General features: G+C 38.9%; 1 protein-coding gene across 2 annotated transcripts in view; it reads left to right on the forward strand.

Annotated features, from left to right (window-relative positions):
* The first annotated feature begins 14,314 nt into the window (after window positions 1-14,314).
* Serpinb7 (serpin family B member 7) overlaps window positions 14,315-27,372 on the forward strand; it is a 49,802-nt gene continuing 36,744 nt past the window's right edge. For both annotated transcript variants that reach the window (XM_013121516.3, XM_040738762.1), the window contains exon 1: window positions 14,315-14,429. The gene's annotated coding sequence lies outside the window, so the exon portion shown is untranslated. The remainder of the gene's footprint in view (window positions 14,430-27,372) is intronic.

The raw sequence follows: 27,372 nt of genomic DNA on the forward strand, positions 1-27,372 counted from the left end.
TAACCTATGATTCCCTCTTCCCCCTATTCTACCCCCCACTCAACCTTCCTGTTCCCCCATGACCTACTCTCTCTTCCTCTTCTCCCCCTCTCTTCTTCCCAGCTCCCACTTCCCCCCACCCCTCGCCGTGTTCCCGATCTGTTCAGAGGATCTTGCCTCATTCCTCTTCTCTTGGGTACTATGCATATATGCATATCTTTTAGGTTCTTTCCTGTTTCCCAGATTCTCTATCAGTGGAAGTGCAGACTGGCACTATCCTGATCCATGTCTAAAATCCATATATGCGTGATTACATACCATGTTTATCTTTTTGTGTCTGGGTTACCTCACTCAGGATGGTTTCTTCCAGTGCTATCCATTTCCCTGCAAATTTCAAAATTCCATTGTTTTTTTCTGCTGAGTAATACTCCATTGTGTAAATGTACCACATTTTCTCTATCCACTCTTCAGATGAGGGGCATCTAGGTTGCTTCCAGGTTCTGGCTATTACAAATAATGCTGCTATGAACATAGTGGAGCAGATGCCCTTGTTGTATGAATTTGCCTCTTTTGGATATATGCCTAAGAGTGGAGTTGCTGGGTCTTGTGGTAGATTGATTCCCATTTTCGTGAGGAATCTCCATACTGATTTCCAAAGTGGCTGTACGAGTTGGCACTCCCACCAGCAGTGGAGGAGTGTTCCCCTCTCTCCACATCCTCTTCAGACAATTTATGCCTTTGGTGTTTTTGATTTTAGCCATTCTGACAGGAGTAAGATGGTATCTCAAAGTTGTTTTGATTTGCATTTCCCTAATGGCTAAGGATGTTGAACACTTTCTTACGTGTCTCTTGGCCATTTTAGCCTCCTCTATTGGGAATTCCCAATTTAGTTCTGTACCCCACCTTTTAATTGTATCCTTTGGTGTTTTGGAGACTGCAAAATTATAGCATCATGGCTGAAGCCAAAGAGAACAGTTGTACTCTAGCTCAAGGGTAATCAGTCCTCCAAGAATGATAACTCTACAGGCACTTGCCTATAGGTGCTTTCAGAGATTGACACCTTGGAAACAAGACCCCCAAGGAACAGGGAAGAAAGATAAGTGAGAAAGTTGCAGCAATAGACAACCATAACTAGCCAGTTACAATTCTTATTAATTTAATTAATTCAGAAACTAAATAAAGCAGAATAGCATTGTCCTTAAATATCAAAATATACCCAACAGCACATTAAAATATACTAAGGGCTTTATCAGGAAAGTTGTGTTGCATGATGATTAGCAAAAATATTTATTGAGGTCTTGATCTGCATCTGAAGTTTGGTCAGTGCTTTATAGTCATTTGTTCTCAAGGCAACCAATAAATAGATGATATGAGAACCATATTTTCAAGTTTGAAATAGGAAGTTCAGAAAAATTAAACATTTCCCCTAGGACACACAAAAAGGAGGCGTCATAATCCTAGCTCAGTTCTTAGTTCTATCATTAGTGCTTCATGTCAGGGTCTCTTCTAATCCAGTGTCTTAAATAATATGGCTTTATATTTTTAATGATTTCTGTGAACACTTAGGTGGGTGGTTCTGCCTTGGGTATTGTAGGCAAGTGCAGTCATTTCTGGAGAGTGAAGATGAAGAAATGAAGACTGTTTTGTGCATGCAGACTCAGGCCTTCTCCATCTGGGATTCCCTCATTAGCTATTTTGGGATTCCTCAAACCATGCCAGCATTGGACCTAGAAACATGTGTTCCCCTGACAAAATAATAAAATCCATGATATTTCATGGCATTGTCTTAGAAGTCACACAGCCCCAATACTTTCACATTACCGTATTTTCCAATAAGTCTCAAACCTAGTCATATTCAACTAAAAATTAAGTCCTAAAGGGAGTTACACTCCACCTTTAAGTGAACGTAAGAGAACTCTAAAGGACCATGTGGAATGAAAACTTTGGACTTGATCATGTTTGGATAGAATTGATATAAGCCTTTAGGATCAAAAGCCTAAATCTGTTACTATGTGGTTTCCCTATTGCCCTGAAGTGACATTGGGAGTTCATCTATATAGTGTTATACTTTGATTTCTTAACATTATTATTATTATTATTATTATTATTATTATTATTATCTTTATGATGTTAGGAATTAAATCTAGGTTCTCATACATGTTAGATAAGTGCTCTCCCACTCTGATTTTCTTAGTTCTTAAATGAAACAATAAACTTGATAACCATATAACCAAAGGTCATCAATTCTTAGCACTTGTGAGTTGCTTGAGGAAGCTAAGATTTATCACACATTACCTTATACAGTTATAGTCCTACAGATTATTGCATGTAAATGTACCTCCTTAAGTCAGTCAGAATACTTGTCCATCGTTACAGGAGAAATCAGCTGACATTCCAATGAAATTTCCTTGCACTTGGTGGTCAGAGGCCACATTGTGTACTGGTAAATTCTTTATCTAGTAAATTTTATTTTATTTGAAAGAAATAGAGAATATCTGACATTTAAGACAAAAATATTGGACTTGCTAACTTGATTAAGGTTAGGCCTCAACCATACACAAAGAACTATAGGCAACTAAGGAAAGTTGAGAGTGTGAAAAGTAGTCTTCTCCAGGGAAAATAACACCAATTGGTTATCGAATATCAATGTTCAGTTGCAAAAACAACATACAGACTGCATTGGGACCCATAAGGATGACTCTGCTTCATATTGGCTCAAGGTCAGAGAGTTAAAAACAGTCCTTATTCTTCCTAGGTTAAAGTTATAAGACCTAAAGTTATAAGGCATGGCTACTGTAGGATGTTTTGATCTTGGTGGAGGATGTCTTATCTAAGTAACAATGGACTTTGTCTTGACTCTCAAACCTGGATAACAGGAATTTGAGTCTAAGGGGTGGTTACCAAATGTTTGGAGGATTAAGGAAAGAAAGTCTGTTTGTTCCTCACTCATGAGAAAGACATCTTTTCCATGGTCTACTTTGGGTTGGGGTACTTAAGAATGTTGAAGAATAAACTTGGGGCATCCGGTATTCACTGGATTGCCCTCCCAACCCTATCCTGTGTCTCTGTCTTTTTTTCTTAAGTGTCTTTATCTGCCATCTCTTAATCCACACTCTCAGGTACAAACCAGGCAAGTAGACTGGGTCAGACTGAGGGCCCACAGAGACAGATTATGACAGATGGTTCTGGGATGTGGGCCTGAGCACAGACAACAGAAGTGATGGGTACCACAGAGGAATAGACACCACTGGTGTACAAGTGTGAAGAGAGCTCTCCAATAGAAAAAGTGAAGTGCAGTGGAGTTAACCTCAGGAGTAAAGTGTTTATAATTGTAGAGATGAGACAGAAAAATATTAGACAGTTGACTGTATATTTACTTGGGTATATTTTAATAGTTGGGAGAACTGGAGTAAAATGGAAACAAGTACAGAAATTTTCAGAATTTGTAAATTTTGTAAGTATCCTTCCCCCTCACAGAAGTCACCACCAGAGCTGTCTCAGAGCTGTGCCAGGGCTTGGGTAAGTAAAGGTGTAGCCACATACACTTTAGGTCAGCAGGACCAGCAGATGCCATGGTCAAGCAGCTGCAGCCACCAATGACCTGCTGCAGGTCACCCAGCCCAGAGGGCAAAGGTGAGCTGAGGCCTCCAGGTTGCCAGGTCCCTGATGAGAGGGTATAGCTTCAAAGCCTGTAGTGTTGGAACCTGCTGCCATGGATGCCAATTAGCCAAGTGTATGAAAATGCTAATCAATGCAGCCTTTCAGAAACTGCTTTAAGACCTTACAGAAAGGTGACAGATGAATTTATTTGAATTTGTTCAGATTTCAGACCTTTATAACTCAAGGGTTAGCTATAGCTGCTGCATTACAAGATATTTCAGTTAAAAATGTTTTATTCCAACACATTAATCATGGACTAGGGAAAATGAGGGGGTGAAAGATGCATATATGTTCTCTGTGGTGTGGCCACACTCGTGTGATATTGAATGCATGAATCCTAACAGAAGGACCTCCTTGAAATTGCTTTGGATCTAGTAGAAAAGAGCATCATATCAGACGGTGTCTTAACAGGAATGGTTGGCAAACTGTGCCTTCCACAGCTGGCCCCCAGAGCCAGCTGGTGGGAAATGGTCAAAGCCAGTGGGAAATGGCCAAAGCCCAAGGATTCTGTATGGGTGGTTCAATAAATAGCCTTTAGCAGAGGAGAGTATACAGAAATTCTTCCATTGTCATGATAAATCATTGGGAAAGTGGAGATTAATACAAGATTTGAGAAAAGTTAATGAAACAATATAGCTAATGGGAGCTTTACAGCCAGGAATGCCTATTCCTGAAGTCATATCAAAATATATCTATAAGATTTTTAGACTTAAATGATTGTCTTTATAGCATCCCTTTGGCTCTCCAAGACTGTCATAAATTTGTGTTTAGTATTCCTTCAGTTAATTTCAAGGAGCCTGTGAGGAAGCTAAAAGCACAACATTGCGACAGAACTTTGTGGCTCAAGCTATACAAATTATTAGAAGCCAATTTCTGTAGGTTTATGTTGCTCATTATATGGATGATATTTTACTTGTTAACAAGAGTGAAGAAGTTTTCTTGTAGCATATGGACAGCTGTAGCAGAAACTTGCCAAAGCAGGATTAGTAATTGCCCCGAAAAGGTGCAAAGACAACTGCCTTTTCAGTATTTGGAACATATATTATAGCCTAAAGAAATTAAGCCTCAAAAATTAGAAATTAGGAAAGATAGTTTGCAATCTTCAAATGACTTTCTGAAGTTATCAGGAAATAGTCAATGGTTATGGCATTATTTAAAAGCATTTACTAGAGATTTGAAACTTTTAAGTGACTTTCTAAAAGGAGATAGTGATCCCAATTCACCTAGACAGCTAACTAAAGATGGTAGGCAAGTCCTCCTGCAGGTTGGGAATGCGATTCAGCATCAGCAAATATGCTATATTGACTACACAAAACCATGGGAAGCTTATATACTTCCTACATAGCATAGTCCAACTTCTGTTTTATGACAAGGGGGAGCCATTATTATGTTTCTTCAGCCAAAGTGTTAAATCCTTATTATGAAACAGTAGCTTGTATGGTATAGAAATGCTGTATGGAACCTAGGAGATATTTTAGCAGAGAGCCAAGTATAATACATGTTCCCTATACCAAACAACAAGTTGATTGGTTATTTCTAAACATTGATTCTTGGGCAATTGCTTTTGCTCAATATTTGAGAAAAACTGATAATCAGTTTCCAGCTGATAGACTGTTGCAATTTGCACAAATGCATACTTTTATAATCCCTAACATTATAAGGAGAAATCCTGTAAAAAATGCTATGTTAGTTTTTACTGATGGTTCTTCTAATGGAAAAGTTGCTTATGTTATTGATGGTAAAGAATATGTAGTGCAAAAAACTCCAGCTTCAACTCAAATAATCAAGTTACTAGCTGTTGCAATAGTTTTTTAGCTCCTTGTGAATAATTCATTTAATATGTATACTGATAGTCATTGTGTTTTTAAAACTTTTCAAGTAATAGAGACAGTTCTGTGAATTGGAACTAGTAATGGTCAGGTTAGAATACTGTTTCAGCAAAATCAATATGCCATTCATCAAAGAAAATGACCACACTTTGTGGGTCATCTAACAGCTCCTTCAAACCTTCCTGTCCCACTGGCTGAAGTTAATGAGTCAGCTGATAGATCATCAAAATAATAGAAGTCTAAGAAAACAATTTGTTTTAACAAGAGAAACTGATGGTCAAATTGTCAAACAATGTGCTGTGTGCCTACAGTATTTACCTGTGACTAATTTAAGAGTAAATCCTTGAGGTCTGTTTCCTAACCATTTATGGCAGATGGATATTACTCTTATTGAATAATTTGGCAAATTAAAATATGTGAACATGGCAGTTGATACATATTCAGGCTTCTTAGTGGCCACTGTACAAACTGGAGAAGCTACTAAGTATGTGATAAGTCACTGTTTAAAATGTTTTGCTTACATGGGGATTCCTAAAATTATAAAATGGAAAATAGATCTGGATATATTAATAAAGCATTTCAGCAATTTTGCTCCCAAGGGAAAATTGAACACAAAACAGGCATTCCTTATAATCCTCAGGTACAAGGAATTGTGGAGTGTGCTAGTAACTCCTTGAAAACACAACTTCAAAAAAAAAGTAAAGGGGAGGTGTGTCCCCAGTCTCCACATAATGCACTCTTCATTTTAAATTTTCTGAATGTGGATGCCCATGAGCAATCTGCCGTGGATAGATTCTGGCATAGCGGGACTCCAGCGACTTTCACTAAAGCCAAATGGAAAGAACCTTGCACTGGATTATGGAAAGGACCCGATCCTGTTTTAATATGGGGTCAAGGGCAGGTTTGTGTTTTCTTGTAGAAAGAAAACAAGGTTCCACAGCTGTCAGAATGTCTGGTGAGGTTTATGGAGTAGAGGAATGCCAAACCTGATTACACTGTGACTGCTGGAGACCCACACACACACAAGTGAATTCTGCTGAAGCTGTGTTCCTGACCCTATGATGTCATCATTGTATAGTCTGAGAAGGAAAGAAGACCATGGTTGGAGATTACCAGTTTCTCAACAAACCTGCTGCATCAACTTCCCAAACCTCTGTGAATTTTTACCTTGGATCCAGCCAAGGACCTAATGTCTTGCAGTTTATCCACACTGCATCTTGGGACATAGAACTTACTTTTGTCAGTCAAAACTCATTTCTGCTGTTGCCTCATAGATTTCCTCTCTGGGGGAAGAGGACTCATTAGGAAAGTTGAACAACATTATGGAGGTTGATGTGTGAGTAAAGCCCTTCTGCACTATATGAGGAGGAGTTGGACAAAAGTTTTGTAGCTAGTATTCAGTACTCAAGGACTGTAGTATCTCTAACTTACCCTTGGAAATTAGGAGCAGCAATGCATTGAACTTTAAGAGAGGGAAAAAGAAAAGTTTCAGCAATTGAGTCTAAGGTGTGGTTACCAAATGTTTGGAGGATTAAGGCAAGAAAATCTGTTTATCCCTCATATATGATAAAGAAGTCTTTTACCATGTCCCCCTTCTGGTTGTTGAAAAATAAACTTGGGGAGTCCAGTATTCACTGGATTGCCCTCCCGACTCTATCCTGTATCTCTGTCTTTTTTTTAAGTGTCTTTACCTGCCATTTCTCAATCCACACTCCCCCTCTCAGGTATGAACCAGGCAATTAGGCTGGATCTGACTGAAGGCCTATAACAACTAAGCAGACTACATATGTGTGTGTGTGTAAAACAATGCATGAAAAAAGCAGCAATTAATTTTAAAGAGAGCCAGGGGTAGTATATGGTGGAGTTTGAAGAGAGGAAATGGGGAAATTATGCAAATATATTATCTTAAACAATCAAAGAAATAACTAAAAAGATTATGTTAAAGAGGTGACCATATGTAGAATGTCAGCTCAAAGTCCCTGAAAAGGTTTTAAATTTTTTAAATTTAATTTAAATTAGAAACATGTTTGCTTCACATGTCAAACCCAGCTCCCTCTCCCTTTTCTCCTCTCTGACCCCTCCAACCCTCCCCCAAGACCTCCTCCAATCCCTACTCCACTCTCCAAGGAGGGTGAGGCAATTCATGGAGGATCTCGAAAATCTGCCATATGATCTAGGGCAGGGCCTAGGGCCTCCCCCACGTGTCCAGGAGATTAGCACATCCCTCCATGTGGAATGGGCTCCCAAACTCCAGATGATAGGGCTAAATGCTTGTATATTGCCTGAAGCCCCAAAGGATGATAAAGGTCTTCTCATTGACACCCATGTTCAAGGGGTCTGGATCAGTCCCTTGCTGGCCTCTCAGCTATCAGTCTGGGGTCTATGAGCTCCCCCTTGTCCAGGTCAGCTGTTTCTGTGGGTTTCCCCTGCCAAGTCATAACCCCTTTGCTCCTCACTCCTCCCTCTCTGTAACTGGGTTCCAGGAATTCAGTTCAGTGTTTAGCTGTGGGTGTCTGCCTCTGCCTCTGCTTATTTCAGCCACTGAATGAAGGCTCTACGGTGGCATACAAAGAAGTCTTCAAACACCTTATCAGAGAAGTGCATTTAAGGTAGCCTCTCCACTATTGGTTAGATTGCCAGCTGTTGTCATCCTTGTAGACCTCTGGACATCTCACTAGTACAAGATCTCTCTTCAAATCTATAGTGGCTCCTTCTATTATGTTATCTCTCATCCTTCTTTCCTCTGTTCTTCCCCCTACTCAACTATCTGGCTCCCCCATGTCTTCCTCTCCCCACCTCTTCATCCCCTCTCTTTCTCTCAGCTTCCTCACTCCCCCACCCCCACCCCTGTGCTCCCAATCTCCTTAGAAAATTCTGTCCTGTCTCCCTTCTCTGGGTTACCACGCTTATCTCTCTTAGCGTCCTCCCTATTTCCCAGAGTCTCTAGCTGGAGACTGTAGGCTGGCACTTCTTTGTTTCAGGCCTAGAATACATATATGAGAGAGTACATAGCATGCTTGTCTTTTTGTGACTCGGTTACCTCACTAAGGATGGTTTGTTCTAGTGCCATCCATTTGCCAGAAAATTTCAAGATTTGGTTGTTTTTTTCTGCTGATTATTACTTCACTGTGTAAATGTACCACATTTTCTCTATCCACTCTTCAGTTGAGGGGCATCTAGGTTGCTTCCAGGTTCTGGCTATTACAAATAATGCTGCTATGAACATAGTGGAACAGACATCCTTGTATGAATGTGCATCTTTTGGGTATACGCCTAAGAGTGGAATTGCTGGATCTTGTGGTAGACTGATTCCCATTTTTCTGAGGAATCTCCATACTGATTTCAAAAGTGACTGTAAGAGTTGGCACTCCCACCAGGAGTGGAAGAGTGTTCCCCATTATCCACATCCTCTCCAGCACAGACTGTCATTGGAGTTTTTGATTTCCCCATTCTGACAGGAGTAAGATAGTATCTCAGAGTTGTTTTGATTTGCATTTCCTGATGGTTATGGATGTTAAGCACATTCTCAAGTGTCTCTCAGCTATTTTAAAGTGCTCTATTGAGAATTCTCTATTTAGTTCTGTGCCCCACTTTTTAATTGGATCCTTTGGTGTTTTGGAGACTTGCTTCTTGAGTTCTTTGTAAATTTTGGAGATCAGCCCTCTGTCAGATGTGGGGTTAGTGAATATCTTTTCCCATTCTGTGAGCTCCCTTTTTGTCTTGTTGACTGTGTCCTTTGCCTTACAGAAGCTTCTCAGTTTCAGGAGGTCCCATTTATTAATTGTGGATCTCACTGTCTGTGCTACTGGTGGTATGTTCAGGAAGCTGTCTCCTGTACCAATTCGTTCACAACTACCTTTCACTTTCTCCTCTAAGAGTTTCAGTGTGACTGGATTTATGTTGAGGACTTTGATCCATTTGGACTTAAATTTTGTGCATGGCGATAGTCTTCTACAGGCCAACATCCATTTATGCCAGCACAATTTATTGAAGATGCTGTCTTTTTTCCAGTGTATAATTTTAGCTTCTTTGTCAAAAATCAGGTGTTCATAGTTGTGTGGGTTAGTATCAGGGTTTTCAGTTTGATTCCATTTGGTCTACCTGCCTATTTTTGTGCCAATACCAAGCTGTTTTCAGGAGTATAGCTCTATAATAGTGCTTGAAGTCAGGGATGGTGATACCTCCTGAAGTTCCTTTGTTGTACATGGTTGTTTTGGCTATTCTGGTCTTTTGTTTTTCCATATGAAGCCGAGTATTGTTCTTTCAATTTCTGTGCTGGTATTTTGATGGGAATTGCTTTGAATCTGTAGATTGCCTTTGACAAGATTGCCATTTTTACTATGCTAATCCTACCAATCCAAGAGCATGGCAGATCTTTTATTTTCTGGTATCTTCTTTGATTTCTTTCTTTAAAGATTCAATGTTCTTGCTGTACAGGTCTTTCCCTTGTTTGGTTAGCATTATCCCCAAATATTTTATGTGGTTTGTGGCTATTGTAAAGTGTGATGTTTCTCTGATTTCTTTCTCAGCCCACTTATCATCTGTATATAATAGGGCTGCTGATTTCTTTTGAGTTAACCTTGTATCCTACCACTTTGCTTATGGTGCTTATCAGCTGTAGGAGTTCCCTTGTAGAGTTTTTCAGGTCACATATGTAACTATCATATCATTTGCAAATAATGAAAGTTTGACCTCTTCCTTTCCAACTGGTGTCCCCCGATCTCCCTTTGTTGTCTTATTGCTCTAGCTAGAACTTCAAGGACAATATTGAACAGATATGGAAAGAGAGTACAGTCTTGTCTTGTTCCTGATTTTAGAGGAATTGCTTTGAGTTTCTCTCTGTTTAGTTTGATGTTAGCTGTTGGTTTACAATATATTGCTTTTATTATGTTCAGGTATGTTCTAGTTATCCCTGATCTCTCCAGGACCTTTATCCTGAAGGGATGCTGGATTTTGTCAAAGGCTTTTTTCCGCAACAAGTGAGATGATCATGTGGTTTTTCTTTTTCAGTTTGTTGATTTTTGTATGTTGAACAATCCCTGCGTCCTGGGATGAAGCCTACTTGATCATGGTGGATGATTTTTCTGATGTGTTCTTGAATTTGGTTTACTATTATTTTTGCATCAGTGTTCATGATGGAGATTGGTCTGTAGTTCTCTTTCTTAGTTGTGTCTTTGTGTGGCTTGGGTATCAAGGTAATTGTAGCTATCCTAGTAACAAACAAATTAGACTTCAAACTAAAACCAATCAAAAGAGATGAAAAAGGTAATTTCATATTCATCACAGGAAAAAATCCACCAGGATGAAGTCTCAATTCTGAACATCTATATCCCCAATACAAGGGTACCTACATTTGTAAAAGAAACATTACTAAAACTCAAATCAAACATGAGACCTCACACACTTATAGTGGGAGATTTCAACACCCCACTCTCACCACTAGACAGGAACATCAGACCGAAACTCAACAAAGAGACAAAGGAACTAACAGAAGTTATTACCCAATTGGGTTTAATAGACATCTATAGAACATTCTACCCAAACACAAAAGAATATACCTTCTTCTCAGCGCCACATGGGACCTTCTCTAAAATCGACTACATAGTTGGCAACATAGCAAACCTCAACAGGTATAAAAAAAATGGGAATAACCCCCTGTATCTTATCAGACCACCATGCCTTAAAGTTACAATTCAACAACACCACAAAGTACAGAAAACCTACAAACTCATGGAAATTGAACAACGCACAATTGCACCATCTCAGGGTTAAGGAAGAAATAACGAAAGAAATTAAAGACTTCCTAAAATTCAATGAAAATTAAGATACAACATATCCAAATGTATGGGACACTTTGAAAGTAGTACTAAGAGGAAAGTTCATAGAACTAAGTGCACATGTTAAAAAACTGGAGAATAGTCACAGTAGAGAATTAACAGCAAAATGGAAAGCTCTAGAACAAAAAGAAGCAAACTCACCCAGGAGGAGTAGAGGCCAGGAAATAATCAAATTGAGGGCTGAAATCAATAAAGTCGGAACAAAGAAAACAATACAAAGAATCACAATGGATACTGAGGAAATCCAGAGAATCTTCAGGTCATACTTTGAAAACCTGTACTCCACAAAATTCAAAAATTTAAAGGAAATGGACAATTTTCTGGTTAGATATCACTTACCAAAATTAAATAAAGAGCAGATAAGCAATATAAACAGACCTATAACCCCTAATAAAATAGAAGCAGTCATCAAAAGTCTCCCAACCGAAAATAGCCCAGGTCCAGATGGCTTTAGTGCAGAATTCTACCAGAAATGTAAAGAAGAGCTCATTCCAATACCCCCAAAAGTGTTCCACACAATAAAAGCAGGAGGTCCATTTCCAAACTTTTTACGAAGCTACAATTACCCTGGAAATGTTTTGCGCAGATGCTATTGAGCAATGGGTCACAATTCTCAGTTCGATCAGTAGATGGCAGCCACGGTCTCAGAAAGGAGAGGAGGGTGAAGTTGGTGGACTGTATTTGTCAATCTTGTCTTGAATCCCCACAATAAAATAGTTTATGTGCAACTTCAACTCATTTATAGGACTCTATAAGAATTATACTCAAAAGTTTTTTATAGTAAATAGTAATTAAATAGCTTCAGTTTGTCTCTTGATTTTTCATTGTACCCAGAATTTGTTAAAGGATTCTTAGCTAGCTGTTAGGGAAACTGGCTGCCTTATTCACGTTTCCTTATAGGACACTATCTGGAGTACAGTGGCCCTCCATATTTAAAAGCGTATTTTATTTTGAAGAAGTTTAATCTTATACAAGCTCTTTGAAAGTTTCAGGTTTTTACTGAGTAGGATGTGATCCACTGATACATGCCATGATCAGATAAAGTAGTTAGTGTTTCTACAGCCTTAAATACGCATCATTTCTTTGAGATGAAAATATTCAAAATTTTATAGTTTTATGATTTTGAAATATATGACATTTTGTTACTAGGTGTAGCCACAGAACACCAGCACTCATTCATTCCTCATATCTAACTGAAATTCTGGATTTATATGACTTTTATGATATGTTGAGAACAATAGAGTTCTTTAAGTAGTATGGCATGGAAGTGATTTAGGATAACAGCATAAAATTATGTATAATAAGTGAGGAAACAGTAAATTACATGATCGAAACATATTATCAAGAAATAAAGAAATCAGGGGCTGAGGAGATGGTTCAGCATTCAACAGCACTTGCTGCTTTTGTTTGTTAGGATTTCTATTGCCATGAAAAGACACCATGACTACATTAACTCTAATAAAGGAAAACATTGAATTGAGGTGGTGGCTTACAGTTTCAGATGTCTAGTCTGTTATTATCACTGCAGGAATCATGGAAGAGTGCAGGCGGACATGGTGCTGGCAATATCTTCATCAGAAGTCAACCAACAGGAAATGAACTGAGACACTGGGTGGTAGTTTGAGCATATGAGACCTCAAACCCCACTTCCACAGTGACACATTTCCTCCAACAAGACCATGTCTACTCCAACAAAGCCACACCTACTAGTAGTGCCACTTCTTTTGGGGGCCATTATCTTTTAAATAATCACACTACTCTTGCAGATGCTCCGAGTTTGATTCCTATCCATGTCGATCATCTCACAACCTCCTGTAACTAACTCAGATCCAAAGGATATGACTTCCTCTTCTAGCTTCTATGGGTACCAGCATATAAAGGAGCCTACATACAAATCACACACACACACACACACACACACACAGACACATACATACACACACACTCACACATGCATGCATACACACACTAAATAAATAAATAAATGTATCAGTATAATCTTATGATAATATATGAGACTTGAAATAGCCACAGACTAGTGTTTTATATATAAAGAGATGTTGGAGTACATACATATCGTGGAGTTTCTAAGACTGTCTCAACCTATTATTACACTAATAGCTACATTCATTAAATACTTAGTCTATATGAATTACCTTACATATTAATTATAAAAACCTCTGCCATAAAGTTACTAAAACTCCCCACATTTTTCAAACAAGTAAGGCAAGATGTAAGGCCATAAAATTACTTGTCCAAAGGCACATGGATTCAAGGTGAGGGGCTGGAATTTGAAACCAGATATGGCTCCAAAGGTTTTGGTATCCCATCATAGCTCACATTCTCATGTTGTGATCAAAAGTCTTCTTCCTAGGAAATACGCACTGATTGTTAGCTAAGAATATATGGTCTCTGCTATGAGTGTAAATATTGATCTCTCTTCTGAGCTGCACATTTGCTACTTATTAGTGGCAAAAGTCATCCAGATGTTCCAAGCTTATCCTGCTATCAGGGCCTTGAGCCACTCAATCTTTCAGGAGCACCTTATGTACTTGAGCTAATGACTGCACTGGAAATGGATAAAACCTAGGCACCCAGTCTTAGTCCTAGATAAAGGATTAACTTTTCTCAATTCATCTCCTCCTGGATTCTGTTCTTCTGGCTATCATTGCTGGTTTAACTTGCAGTCTTCCCTATGCCCTAGTACATATGGCTTGGGTGTGTGTTAAGGAAAGCCTTTAGAAACATTTGCTTCTCTGGTTTGTTGGGTTTGCTTCCCATCATCAGTGGAAGGAGAAGTTATGCAACATCATACCCTGAAATAAACTTCCTGTGGGGCAGGCAGGGAAGCCCATGTGGAGCCTCTCCTAAGTATCCCTTCCATGAACATGATTTTCCTCTTGGTGCAGTCTGGGAAGGAGGAGGGACATCAGTCATTGCTGTCACTGCTGCTATGCTCTTGTTGCCAACCTCTCCCTGGGAGTTGAGCCAATGGGAGTCTGGAGAGTCTTCCCAGTGCCTTGGCAGAACTGTGCAGGCAGGGAGGAGCAGAGATTCTTAGGAGGAAGGAAGCAGGAGGAGCTGGAGCCAAGCAGTGAAGGTCCCAGAGCTGCAGTGGGAGGAGGTGAGTGGCACTCTTATGCTGCTAATTTATTTTAGGCTTCTAAGTATGAGTGGCTGGTGCTCAAGAATCTGTGTTCTGACCATTCATCTACTCCTCAAGTGACAGCTGGATATCTAAGACCTGGCAGTCACACATCCCATTGCCTGATGAAAATTGCCCCCCTCACTCTTCTGAGGGTGTTTTAAGCTCCCCTACTTCAATTTCTAGACTCTATATGTGGTTGTGGTAGAGTTATCTTCAGACTAAGAGTGACAGTGGATGGCGACATCTACCACATTGATCAACACACCCTACATATAAGAAGCCCTTCTATTCTTCACTTTGGAATAAAAAAAAGCCTACTACTGCTGCCTGCTCTTGAAGTTTAGAAAAGATAACCTGCACAAGAAATGCAGTGACTATCCAAATGCCAATGTCTGGACATTGGCACTACTGAATAAATATCTGTAAATGAACAAATGAATGAATGGTCATTTCTTCCTCTTTTTCTAAAGCAATGGATTAAAAATCCTACTATCATAAAGTTACATTCCAATCCCAGGTCTAGAAGCTCCTTCAAAGTTCTTGCCCGATAGGAGTCAGATAGTTCCTGTTCAATACATTGCTTATTTTTAAATATTCAGCCACTTTGGATGGTGAATTTGGGGACTTTTATTTAAAACCATAAAAAATGCTTTTGCGTTCTTAATTTCTCCAGTAGATCCAAAACTGGCAGAGCTGAGCTTTGGAATAGTTCTGAACTACAATTGTCTTCCACAGTTTATAACTTCCACACCTACTCTTGTGATTTTTATCCATGATAAAAACCAACGTGAAAGTGGTGTTCATGTGAAAAAGAAGTGTTCATTGTATAGTGAGGCCCCAATCTCTGTGGTGATAAGACACAAATTTAAACGAGAAACCTCTTGTTTATTCATAGACATATTTCAAAGATTTAGATTACATGTGTGTGATGGGGTTTTTCAGTGTTAATACATTACTGAAGATGTTCATATTTAAGTCACACACTAAATCCTCGATATGAATCTTGTAAAACCCTTTAATAATTCTGAAAATAAAAGCAAGTGTGAATTCTTCAGTTTGTCTGGAGTGATTTAAAGACAAGCAGATGGCAGAGACAGGAAGAAATGAGCTCCACATCCTGAGATCACAGTGCTATTCCTGCTTGATGCGCAAAGGTAGCTTTAGGTTGAATTTGTTTCTGAGGAAACACAGATGTCCTAATTTATTCTCTGAGAACAAAATGGAGTGTGTTTTCCTGTCTGAAGTTGGATGTGCTGCCCCTGGATGTGCTAAGAGGACATTAACCAGAAGCACCTAGATTCATACATAAAAGTAGGTTGAAGTCTGGGGGAATATGGGATGGTCACTGATGACACTAGCCACCAGGGCAGTCCAGAGTGAGGCTGGAGTGATGAGGGCACCAGGTGGGCATGTTGCTCCAGCCCTGACAGCCCATCTGACTTCCATTCTCTTGTTGTAATTTTTGTGCAGAAGTCTCTGCAAGCCCTCTTGTTCTCCAAGCTCTTTACAGAAACTCTGCAATTGTTCAATTTCTAAACTAAATTACAGATCACACGCCACTAGGGGTGGGAATGATATGCTCTCTTACTCGTTTCTTGGTACTGGTGATACCATAAACTGGGGTGTTAGGGGCTTTAAAAGTTCTTGATTTTCAGGAGCATTTAATTCAGGCCACAGGAGCTTTCAATTCATTTTTCAAATTTTTATGAAATAGTGAAAGACTTGTGTTGTTTAATCCTGCCTTCCCTGGCTTTTAACTATTATTTCCTTGTATGAAACTAAGAGAACCCTGGGCATTGCAGAAGGCATTCAAGGAGGATAATAAACTGATCTTAATTTCTTCATACTAGTTAAGGAAACCTACTGCACCAGTGAGCAGTGGAGATCAGGGATGAACTGAACAAAACTCACTAGCAAATGCATTGTGTCAGATGAGTGAAGGGGAAACTGTGCCCAATGAAGAAGCCTCGAACTTTAAGACTGTCTGAAATACATATTTAACAGTTTACAGCAATCATTTCACTCTGTGAATGAAATGAAAAGTTTCTCTTGATAAAGCCATTAACCATAATGTTGCTATCTTTAACAAAAGGTCAAAATAATAGCAATAGTGCACATATATTAAGTTGGTACTCAGCCAATGGCAGATCCAAAATATTCATGGAGAGAAACAAGATTATACTGAAAACAAACATAACATTATTTTTCTTGGCATTGTTGTATAAAAATTACAAAACAGCTGTTGTTTTTGCATTACTTGTATTGTATTAGGATTTGGTAGAACATTGATACATTTAAGGTTTTCACATGAATGAACTTCTGAAGTCTAAAAGTAGGATGATTTTGCTTCCATGTTCTGTAACAAGAGGACACCTTTTGGGATACAAAGAGAAAACCAGAAATATGTTTTGCAGTATGCTGTTTCTTGTTTCAGTGTCAAATCCTAAATTTTACTGTATGAGGTCACATACACACGTCCTACTACATGGCTGTGTGAAACATTTGAAAAAGCTGGTTTGGATTGTACTTTCCTGTATGCCACATGGTGACTTGTTACCAGTTGTAGGTAGGTAGTTCGCAGGTTCACATGCAGGACTCAACAGAGGATCTGTGAAACACTTCCCTGTACCTGTGAGTACAACTCAGTCACCTTTGAAAGGCCCTTTAAAACACTGAAACAAACTCTTCTGAGTGACATAGTGACCCACATCTCCCTTTCATTATGAAAGGCATTGGTATAGAGACGTGAAACTCTCGTCTTCATGTGTGTTGTATCTTGAGATCTTAATGATTTGAACTTTTAACTGATTATCCAGGACTGACAGGGATGTCACTGCCTTATTTCAAAATGTCTGTCCTATATTTGGGTTTGATCATGGACTTTAGAAGCCTAGTCAGTTTAAAAGAAAAAAAACTGGGATTTTGTTATTTCTGTAACATCAAAGACTGTGTAGCAGCTCTGTTTCATGATAAACACACAGGGAAATGCTTGAACAGTCTCAACTTTTCCATTCTCTGTTGACAAATGAGAATCCCAGTCATAAGGCAATAGTGATAGTGCCAAAGCTTGGGAGGGTCAAAAGATATCTTAATTTACTAAATCAAAGCATGGAAGAAAGTTAAGTTGTAGAAATGACTATGTCCTTCATCAAACATTTTAGACCATATTTGACTTCCAGGATGTCATTTAGGGTTTTAGGGTAGTGTCTAGCAAAATCTGGTTCTTGGTCCAAAACGTCTTTGACATCTGATTTTGTAAACAGTTTTGGTAGGTTAGAGCCATGTTTCATTTGCTTATTTTCTGTTTGTTTCAAAGTCACAGCTCAAAAACTTAGCGGCAACACAGGACCGTCTGAATTATGTGTCTCTATGAGCCATAGGATCAATTACTAAGGAGAATGAAACAACATGCCACAAGGATCTTTCCTAAGGATGCTCTCTGCTTCCTTGTAATACACAGGATCTAATGGGGTGCAGAAACTGAAAGAAGACAACAGTGATGTCTGACTTTAACCTTTCTCTGATCAGTGTCTGGGCCCTGGAGAGTAAACAGCTGATGGTAGAAAGATGCTGTGGGGTCAGTGGTATGGGAAGAGTCCTCAGGGCCTGCTCAGAGACCAACTCCTCACATCACCCAGGTCCTCTGAGTTTTATAACCTGAAGAACAAGCTCATGGTAGACCTGGTGACTATGTGTAATTGTCCCACACTCTTCTAGCACCTCACCCTCTCACCAGAAGGACAAAAATGATGAGAGTTCCAGTCTCTATTGACAGAAAGTCCAAGTCTCTATTAGTGTCTTCACAGAACTCAGAGAAGTACATTGAGGAGAGGAGACCAAGAACCCACCATGTCTCTGGGATCCATGTGATGAAATAGCACAGATCTCTAATTTTTTCCTATCTTTTTGAAATTAGTTAGAAACAACCTTGTTTTACATGTCAATCCCAGTTGCCTCTCCCTCCCCTCCTTCCATGCTCCCCACCAAGCCCCTAGTCCATCCTCCTTTTTTCTCCCTATGGAGGATGAGGCCTTCCATGAGGGAATCTTCAAATTCTGTCACATCATTTGGAGCAGGACTTAGACCCTCCCCGGTGTATATAGACTGAGAGTATCCATCTAGTGGAGCTGGCATTCAAAGTCTGATATTACATTAGGGACAAATACTGATCCGCTATCAAAAAGTTCCATAGACTGCCCAGGCCTTCTAACTGACATCCACATTCAGGGGGTCTGGAACTGTCCTATGCTGATTTCTCAGATATCAGAATGGGGTCCATGAGCTCCTCCTTGTTCAGGTCAGCTGATTCTGTGGGTTTCTCCAACCTGGTCTTGACCCTTTTGCTCATCACTCCTCCCTTTCTGCAAATGAATCCCAGAAGTTTGGCTCAGTGTTTAGTTGTGAGTGTCTGCTTCTGCTTTCACCAGCTACTAGAATGGCACATAAGGGAGTCATCAATCTCATTATAGGGGAAGGACATTTAAGGTAGCCTCCCCACTATTGCTTAGATTGTTAGTTCCCTAGTGCCAAATTTCTACTTAAACCGAAATTGGCTCCCTTTATTTTAGAATCTCTTCTCTTGTTCCCCTCTATTCGTCCTCCAACTGAATCTTCCTGCTACTAAATGTCCTCCTCTCACCCCCTTTTCATTTCTGATTTTTAATTGCATGTTCTCTCTCTGCCTTTTGGTTAATTTGGATAAAGGTTTTTCTATCTTGTTGATTTTCTCAAGGAACCAGCTCTTTGTTACATTGATTCTTTGTATTGTTTTCTTTGCTTCTACTTTATTTATTACAGCCTTCAATTTGATTATTTGATTATTTCCTGACCTCTACTTCTCCAGGATAAGGAGTTTCTTTTTCTTCTAGAGCTTTCAGTTGTGCTGTTAATTCTTTAGTGTGACTATTCTCCAGTTTCTTAATGTGGACACTTAATGCTATGACTTTCCTCTTAACATTGCTTTCAAAGTGTCCCGTAAGTTTGGTATGTTGTATCTTCATTCTCATTGACTTCCTTAATTTCTTTTTTATTTCTTCCTTGACCCAGGAATGGTGCAATTGTGTATTGTTAAATTTCCATGAGTTTATAGGATTTCTGCAATTTGTATTGTTGAATTCTAAATTTAAAGCATGGTGGTCTGATAAGATTCAGGTGGTTATCTGAATCTTTTTGTACCTGTTGAGGTTTGCTATTTTACTGAGTATGTGGTTGATTTCGGAGAAGTTTCCATGTGGCATTGAGAAGAAGGTATAGTCTTTTGTTTTTGGAAGTAGTGTTCTACATATGTCTGTTAAATCCAATTAGGTCATAACTTCTGTTATTTCCCTTGTTTATTTGCTAAGTTTCTGGCTGCTGGTCCTGTCTAGTGGTGTGTAGAATTCTCTTAGAATAAGTGTGTGAGGTTCTATGTGTGATTTGAGTTTTGGTAATTTTTCTTTTATGAATGTAGATGCTTTTGTGTTTGGAGCATAGATGTTCAGAATTGAGACCTTTCCTTGATGAATATTTTTCCTGTGCTGAATATGAAATGACCTTTCTCATGCGTTTTTATTGATTTTAATTTGAAGTCTAATTTGTTAGATATTAGGATAGCTACAACAGCTTGTTTCTTAGGTCTATTTGATTGGACAATCTTTTCCCAATCCTTAACTCTCAGGTAACTTCTGTCTTTGAAGTTGAGGTGCATTTCTTGTATGCAGCAGAAGGATAGATTCTGTCTTAGAATCCATTCTGTTAGCCTGTTTTATAGGCCAGTTGAGACCATTAATATTGACGGATATTGATGACCATTGCTTGTTCATTCTTATTTGTTTTGGATTTGTTGGTGGTGGTGATATTGTGTGGGGGTTTTCCCCCATTTTTTCTTTTGGCTATTGGTCAAATGGGTCAAATTATGTATTGTCAATTCTTTTGTGAGTGTAGTTAACTTCTTGGTTTAGAGTTTTCCTTCCAGAATTTTCTGTAGGTTTGGATTAGTGGATATGTATTGTTTAAATAAATTTATAATGGTATATCTTGTTTTCTCCATCTATAGTGATTGAAATTTTTTTCTGGGCTGACATTCGTGGTTTCTTAGTTTTGGTCAAATATCTAAACCTTCTGGTTTTCAGAGTTTCTATGGAAAAGTCAGGGGTAATTCTGTTATGTTTGCCTTTATATGTTACTTGGCCTTTTTCCTTTGCTGCTCTTAATACTCTTTATTTATTCTGCATGTTTGGCGTTTTGATTATTATGTGGTGAAGGGACTTTTGTGGCCCATTGTACTTGGTGTTCTGTAAGCTTCTTATACTTTTATTGGCATGTCTTTCTTTAGGTTGGGAAAGTTTTCTTCTATGATTTTCTTGAATATGCTTTCTGCACCTTTGAGATGGGTTTCTCCACCTTCTTCTATACCTATTATTCTTAGGTTGGCCTTTTCATGGTGTTCAATATTTCCTGGATGTTTTGTGTTTCATTTCCTGGCTGTTTTGTTGGACTTAGGATTTTTTTGTCAATGAATCTATTTCTCCTAGTGTATCTTCAACGCCTGAGATTCTCTTCCATTTCGTGTAGTCTGTTAGTTATGCTTACATCTGTAGTCCCTGATCATTTACCCAGCTTTTGTATTTCCAGAATTTCCTCAGACTGTTTTTTTATTGTCTCTATTTCAGCTTTCAAGCTTTGAACTCTTTGAATTGTTTCTTTTACTAGTTTGGTTGTTTTTTCTTGACTTTCCTTGTTTTCTTTAAGAGATTTGTTTATTTCTTGCAATTTTTGGTTTGTCTTTTCCTCCATTTCTTGAATTTTTTTGTTTCTTTAGGGGATTTCTCATTTCCTTTTTGAGGGTCTCTATTATCATCATAAAGTTGAAAACAGTTGTTCATCTGTGTTGCGATGTTCAGGTCTTGCTGGTGTGGAATCCCTAGACTCTGGTGGCATCATATTGATCTTTCAGTTGTTTAATGTGTTCTTATACTATCATCTTCCCCTCTATTCTTCCAATGGGTGCCTGTGGTGTCTCTGCCTCTCCTGTTGGGTACAGATTACAGGTTTTCATCTGGTGAGTGCAAGCAGGTCCAATATTCTGATGGCTCTCTTCTTCCAGTGGGTGGAGGTTGTACTAATCCTGTGTTGTTGGCAGACTATGGATGGCCTGGTCACTGGGACAGTTCCCCTGTGTGCAAATCCTAGGACACAGGAGGATACAAGCAGGTCACCAGAAAGCAGGCCAGAAACAGGCCCACACTGGCCTCCTGTAGGTGGAGGCAGGACAAATACCATGAAATAATCAAACTGTGGATGTCCTGGAATGCCAGGATGAGTTCCCTCATGTACAGTCCCCTGGCTCTGAGCTGGGCACTGGAAGGCAATAAGATCTCTAAACCTTTAAGAAAAAATTAAAGATTGTCAAAATTTCAGTAAATCCTCATTGAGTATAGAACCAGGTCTTTGGTAGTGGCTATTAAGTAACCTAATCTATGGCTTTCAATAACATTGTAATCAATTATTTGTGTACATATTCACTCACAAATCAATTCTTTCCCTTATTATTAGCAAACTCTAAGATATATTGTTCTCCATTTTCCCACTTGAACCTATCTCATTACTGATTCTTGCCTAAATAAAAGTTATGTTAGGGAAACAACATCTGGTTTCCTTCAGATAGAATCATGACCAGGAGTGTAAGAGAACTCAGGCTTCTCTGGTCTATGCATATTTTTCTTTCACAATCATTTTCAAGTGCCTACTTTATTGTGTTTTATTACTGAGTTTCTTTTCTGTTTTTTTTCTCTCCCACACTATATCTGGACACCTTTTGAAGCACTTACTCTGAGTCTGCTTCTATTTGCCCTTCAGGTCCAAGTCTTTGCAGGAACTGCTTCTTTTTTCCCCCTTTTTATTGAAAACAGATTTTTTTCACATACTCTATTCTGATTATAGTTTACCCTCTCTCTACTCCTCCCAGGCCCTCCCCATATCCCCTTCCAACTGGATCCACCCCCTTTCTGTCTTATATTAGAAAAGAAGCAGGCAGAAAGGGCTTCTTGATTGTATTATGCTGATTCTCTCCATTTCCCTGGTCTTTGTTAACATCTCTTTGTAGACTTCTCATCTAACCTTGTAAGGGTTTGTCACTTGACTGTCAGTAGGTTTTTGCCCAGAATGTGTTATTATCGGCAGATTATCTATTATATGGGTAAGGCCCAACTTCTCCTATGATAATGCTGAAAATATCCCAAATAATAAGTAGAAGGGAGGAATGCTAGTAGACAAAGGTTTTGAATGACCACATTTATTAAGATAACTCTAACATTGTTCTTGCTCTTTTTGGAGGTGCTGGAGATTGAGTCTAGGGCCTCGAACAGTCTATGCCAGTGTTCTTCCCCTGAGTGATGCCCTTTACCACGTGTTTTTAGTTTCATATACAATACCCAACTGTCCGTAGAATGGCCTAAGTAAGAACTATGATTGTGATATAAGATTGTGCATTTTTCTCTCATCTCTTGAATTTTGGTGTTTGTGTGATAATTCAGAATTCACTTGCCAAGGTTTTCCAGTTTTATTGAATCTGATTAATAAGCTGTTGTGTACACTAAAAACTAGAAACTCTTAGAAATTCATAAGCGCTAATAGGAAGTTGTAAAAGATTATGTATAGCAAGGATCCAGCTACACTCATATATGTGTGTGTGTGTGTGTGTGTGTGTGTGTGTGCTATGTCATATAGCAACAACAAAGCCCACCCCACCCCCACCCCCACACTCATACATTTGTTCTCTTAGCCTTCTGGAGCAACAAGGTGGAAATGAATGAAAGTATCAGGAACTATAACACACCTGAAGACTCTGGTGAGAATCCTGGTATCCTGAATGGGTTTGCTTCCTCTTACTCCTCTTACAGCTTCTGCTCAGTCTTCTGCATCTGTGTATTAGGTCTCTCTCTCTCTCTCTCAAGTGGATTTAGGGTCCACTTGAGTATTTTATGATGATCTCATTTCCATATTTTTAGTCAAATCAGCAAGAGCTCTGTTTTCAATGAGGCCACTCAGACTTTACACCCAAATAGCTACTGGGACAGAAATGCCCTTTCCTGAAATGAGGAAAACTAGAAGAGGAAGAATGAATTTGAGAAATTTATGAATTTATGTTTTAATAGAAGTTTAAGATGGCTGTGAGAGAACAAAAGACTTGAACTTGTGTTATTACTAGTTATTCGAAAATTTTCAACATAAAATTATTTTATGTTTAAGTCAGTCTAAATATTTTAATATTAAAAAAGCAAATAATCTACCATGTGTGAGAAGATGTAAAAATACATTTGTTTTAAGATAATCATGATGAGTCCTGGCCACATGCTATATGTGATAGAATTTAAGTGTGTAATATACTTGGCCTAAAGGAGGCTGACTGGTCTGAAATTTAAAGAGTTGATTATATTCCCATATGACCTTATATACAGAGATATAACTTTTAATGCAGCGTGTCCACTAGGCAGCATGCTCTTCCTCCTGTTTCAATCCCATCACTCTGCTTGAGGGTTTTAGAGAGTTTTCCAACAGATCAATATTTTTGAGTATGCAGTTATTATTTCACTAAGTCAAATGGTTAATTTTGGTCATTTTGAGACCTCACATTTCACATGTTATGTTTTGAGAATTCCACAAGTTAGGCACACATTCCAAGCTGTGGAACACACAAAAGAACAAGTTGGACCTGTGCTACTAAATAGGTCACAGTGCAGAATTGCGCTGCGATTGATTGCAATTGAGTGGCTGTCCCACGTTATGAAAGCAGAAACTTGCAATGCTATTGCACGGTTTGTGTTTGAGCTAAGGGAAGGCTGTCTGTAGAATGAAACTTAGCCACTTTTCAGGGGAAAAGAAATGACTTCTCCCAGGATGTGGACTTTGAAGGGTGTTGGTTGACCTGGTATGCCAAGATGATTTTTATCAGTCACTCCTAGCCTTGCTTCTAAATATTTGAGGTAGACTGACTCAGAGGTGCATGGAATGATGGAGTTTGGCTAGCTCATCTAGACAGGTTATCTCCAGTCTTCTGCAGAACTATTACTCTGTTAGAGGCTGTTACAGACAAATTTGCTTACTAAAAGGAAGCTGTCTGATTGGTGTCCTTTCTTTTCTGTCTCTTCTAAGCTACAGAGTAGCATATGTATATTTTAATTATGTATAGATTTTAGACTTAATATCTTTCTCATTCATTGTCATTGTGTGTGTATAATGTTTGTATGTGAGAGTATGGGTATGCACATGCCACTGCCTGTGTGGGATCAGAGGACAACTCTCAGGAGTCAGGATTTTCCTTCTAGCACAGGTCATTCAGCTTACATGGCTAAGTGATCCAGCCAGCCCTTTTTATTTTTAAGTTATCATGAAAGTAATATGCTTCATTGTGTAGTTTTCATACATGCTTTCACTGTGGTAAAATCCTTCTGTTCCCTCCACCCAGTGCCTTTCCATTTCCATCCACCATCAGCCCTCACCCCACTTCTATGTCACACACGTCCTTTCCCCTTCCCACTCTATACCTCCTGTGGGTGCCAGTGTGGAGGAGGAGAGAACACAACTCTTGAGAGTTGTTTTCTCCCTTACCATTGGTTCCAAGAATTGAACGCGGGCCCTTAGGTCTGCTCGGGCAAGTGCCTTTGTCTGGTGAGCCATCATCTAGGTGGCCCCATCTCAGCATTTTGCAGGATGAATCATACCCATCAGTATTTTATTGTGTTATAGTGTTAGTTATGTGAGAAACTTCACAATGACCCACTGGGCTATATCCTTTTCCAGGGAACTTTGGATCTTCATATGCATCATTGTGGTAAAGCCTTCAAAACAGTAACTGAGAAATACTGTCTTTACATCTTCACCTTTCATTCAGTTTTTATCCTTCCACATTGCATCCAAAGTACCCTGTTATGGTCCTCACTTACCGATAGTGCCAAGGGCCATGGATGCTTCTCGGTTTCTTTGCTCCCAGAATTGCCCTTCCACCTTGAGCAGTCTCTGTGTACCACCACTAATTACTCAGTTATTTTCCAAAGCTCTTTTCTCCTAAGCTCAGTGTAACCGCAGACCCTGCCTTTCTCTATTCTCTGGTTTTGTCCTCTGAGGTTCCTAGGGGAGTTCTATACTGGTTCCCAGCCATGGATACAATTCTAACATGAGCAACTGACAAGTACCGCAGACTCAGACCCCCAGATCTCAGCATCCTCTACAGAATTTCACATCTTAGCCTTGTGAACACTCTTTTAGCTGTTAACCAAAATACAATAAATTCTTGCATATTCTTCCCTTCCCCTGTGAAGTCCAATTCATCCATTTACCCTGAAGGTAATATTTAGTAGGTTATATCTAGGAATATATATATATTAGGAATATATATATGAATGGAACAACAATTAGTAAAAATGGGGCCTTATAATTTGAAAGAGAGCAAAGCAGGTACATGAGAGGATTTTGAGGGAGGAATGCTAAAGAAAAATAAAATAATTATATCATAATATCAAAAATTAAAGAAATAATGTTTAAAACATTGTTTCTGAAGTTTAGTCTTACTTTTCTGCATCTTACCAATGCTCCCTGCTCTGTCACCCTGGGATAGACTGTGAAACCATTATTTTTGTTTTCTTTCTCCTCTTGTCAATGTATAATATACTCTACAGAGTAGTTAGATTTTTTCCACTGGCTTCTCTGACCATTTTGGGTAAAGTCCAACTTCCTTAAATAAATTCATAGCTGGAGCCTCATTGAACAATCCAATATCACTGGATATCTTCCCTTTAGTTCTTCTTTCTAGAAATCTCCCTTCTCCTTCCAATCACCACCTACACACATTGGAGATTTACTCTTACATTTTAGACTTGATTTTAGATGCTCTTACTTCCTGTGAAAAACCTCCCTTAACCACACAATCTAAATTAGTGATTACCATCTCATTATGTTTTTTCTAGAAGTCTGCGGGTTTTTCTTTATTATACTTAATAATTTATAGTGTATATTTTGTATACACGTTTAACATATTAAGCATGATTTGAGAACTATTATGCACCTGAGAAATAAGCTTTAATCTTTTGTGTAGATGTTCAGTTAGATGAATGAGTGATTGCTGGTCTTTCATCAGGTGGCTCAAAGTTATCAGGACAGATGTCTCTGATTCTTTTGTTCTTTCTGTTGGAATTCTCTCCAGAAATCAAGGAGGTTTCTCTCTACTCCAGCATTCAGGCATGTCATCACCATCGCCAAACATTAAAAAATGAAACATAAAATGGGCATATAACATAGGAGTCACCAATTTATTTTTGAAAAGGTTTTTTTGGAAACCTTGTCCAGGAGCCTCTGTTTGAATAACTCCTGACAGTCTCTAGATAGATGTTCCTTCCTGTATGCACAGGAGGCAGAAAATGTTTCTTAATGGTTATCCTCCAAATTAATTTCATTTTGAATAAAGATGGACAGTGAATATTGAGTAGATTATCAGAAACCACGGTTACAGCATGGATGTCAGTTTGATGCCTGTTTTCTTTGATATATCCTGAGTTCCTTAAGGAAGAACTATGCTTCATCTCTCTAGAAATGAAAACAGCCAATTAACTGTGAAGTCACTGAAATGTTGAGGTCATCATAGGGTAAGCATTTTCTCAGCACTCTAGCTGGGGATGCTACATCAGGTGTCCAGTTTCCCCGGAAATACAAACTTCTCATGCTGCAGTGACATCTATCACTGTCTGTCTCTCCTGTACTTTTCCTGATCTCTCCACAGATTATTTTTCATATTGACCTTCTCCTTCTGTCTGTGATGATCTGTCCCTGTTCTTAGCCCTCTTTCTCTGTTTCAGTGACTCTGCAAAGCTTTGGTCCTCAGAGCTCAGACGCACTGATTCTGCTAAAGCAAACAATAACCTCCTGTTTTACTCCCTTTCTCTGTTGT

Source organism: Mesocricetus auratus, unplaced genomic scaffold (genome assembly GCF_017639785.1).
Source record: "Mesocricetus auratus isolate SY011 unplaced genomic scaffold, BCM_Maur_2.0 Super-Scaffold_100676, whole genome shotgun sequence".
Classification (NCBI taxonomy): domain Eukaryota; kingdom Metazoa; phylum Chordata; class Mammalia; order Rodentia; family Cricetidae; genus Mesocricetus; species Mesocricetus auratus.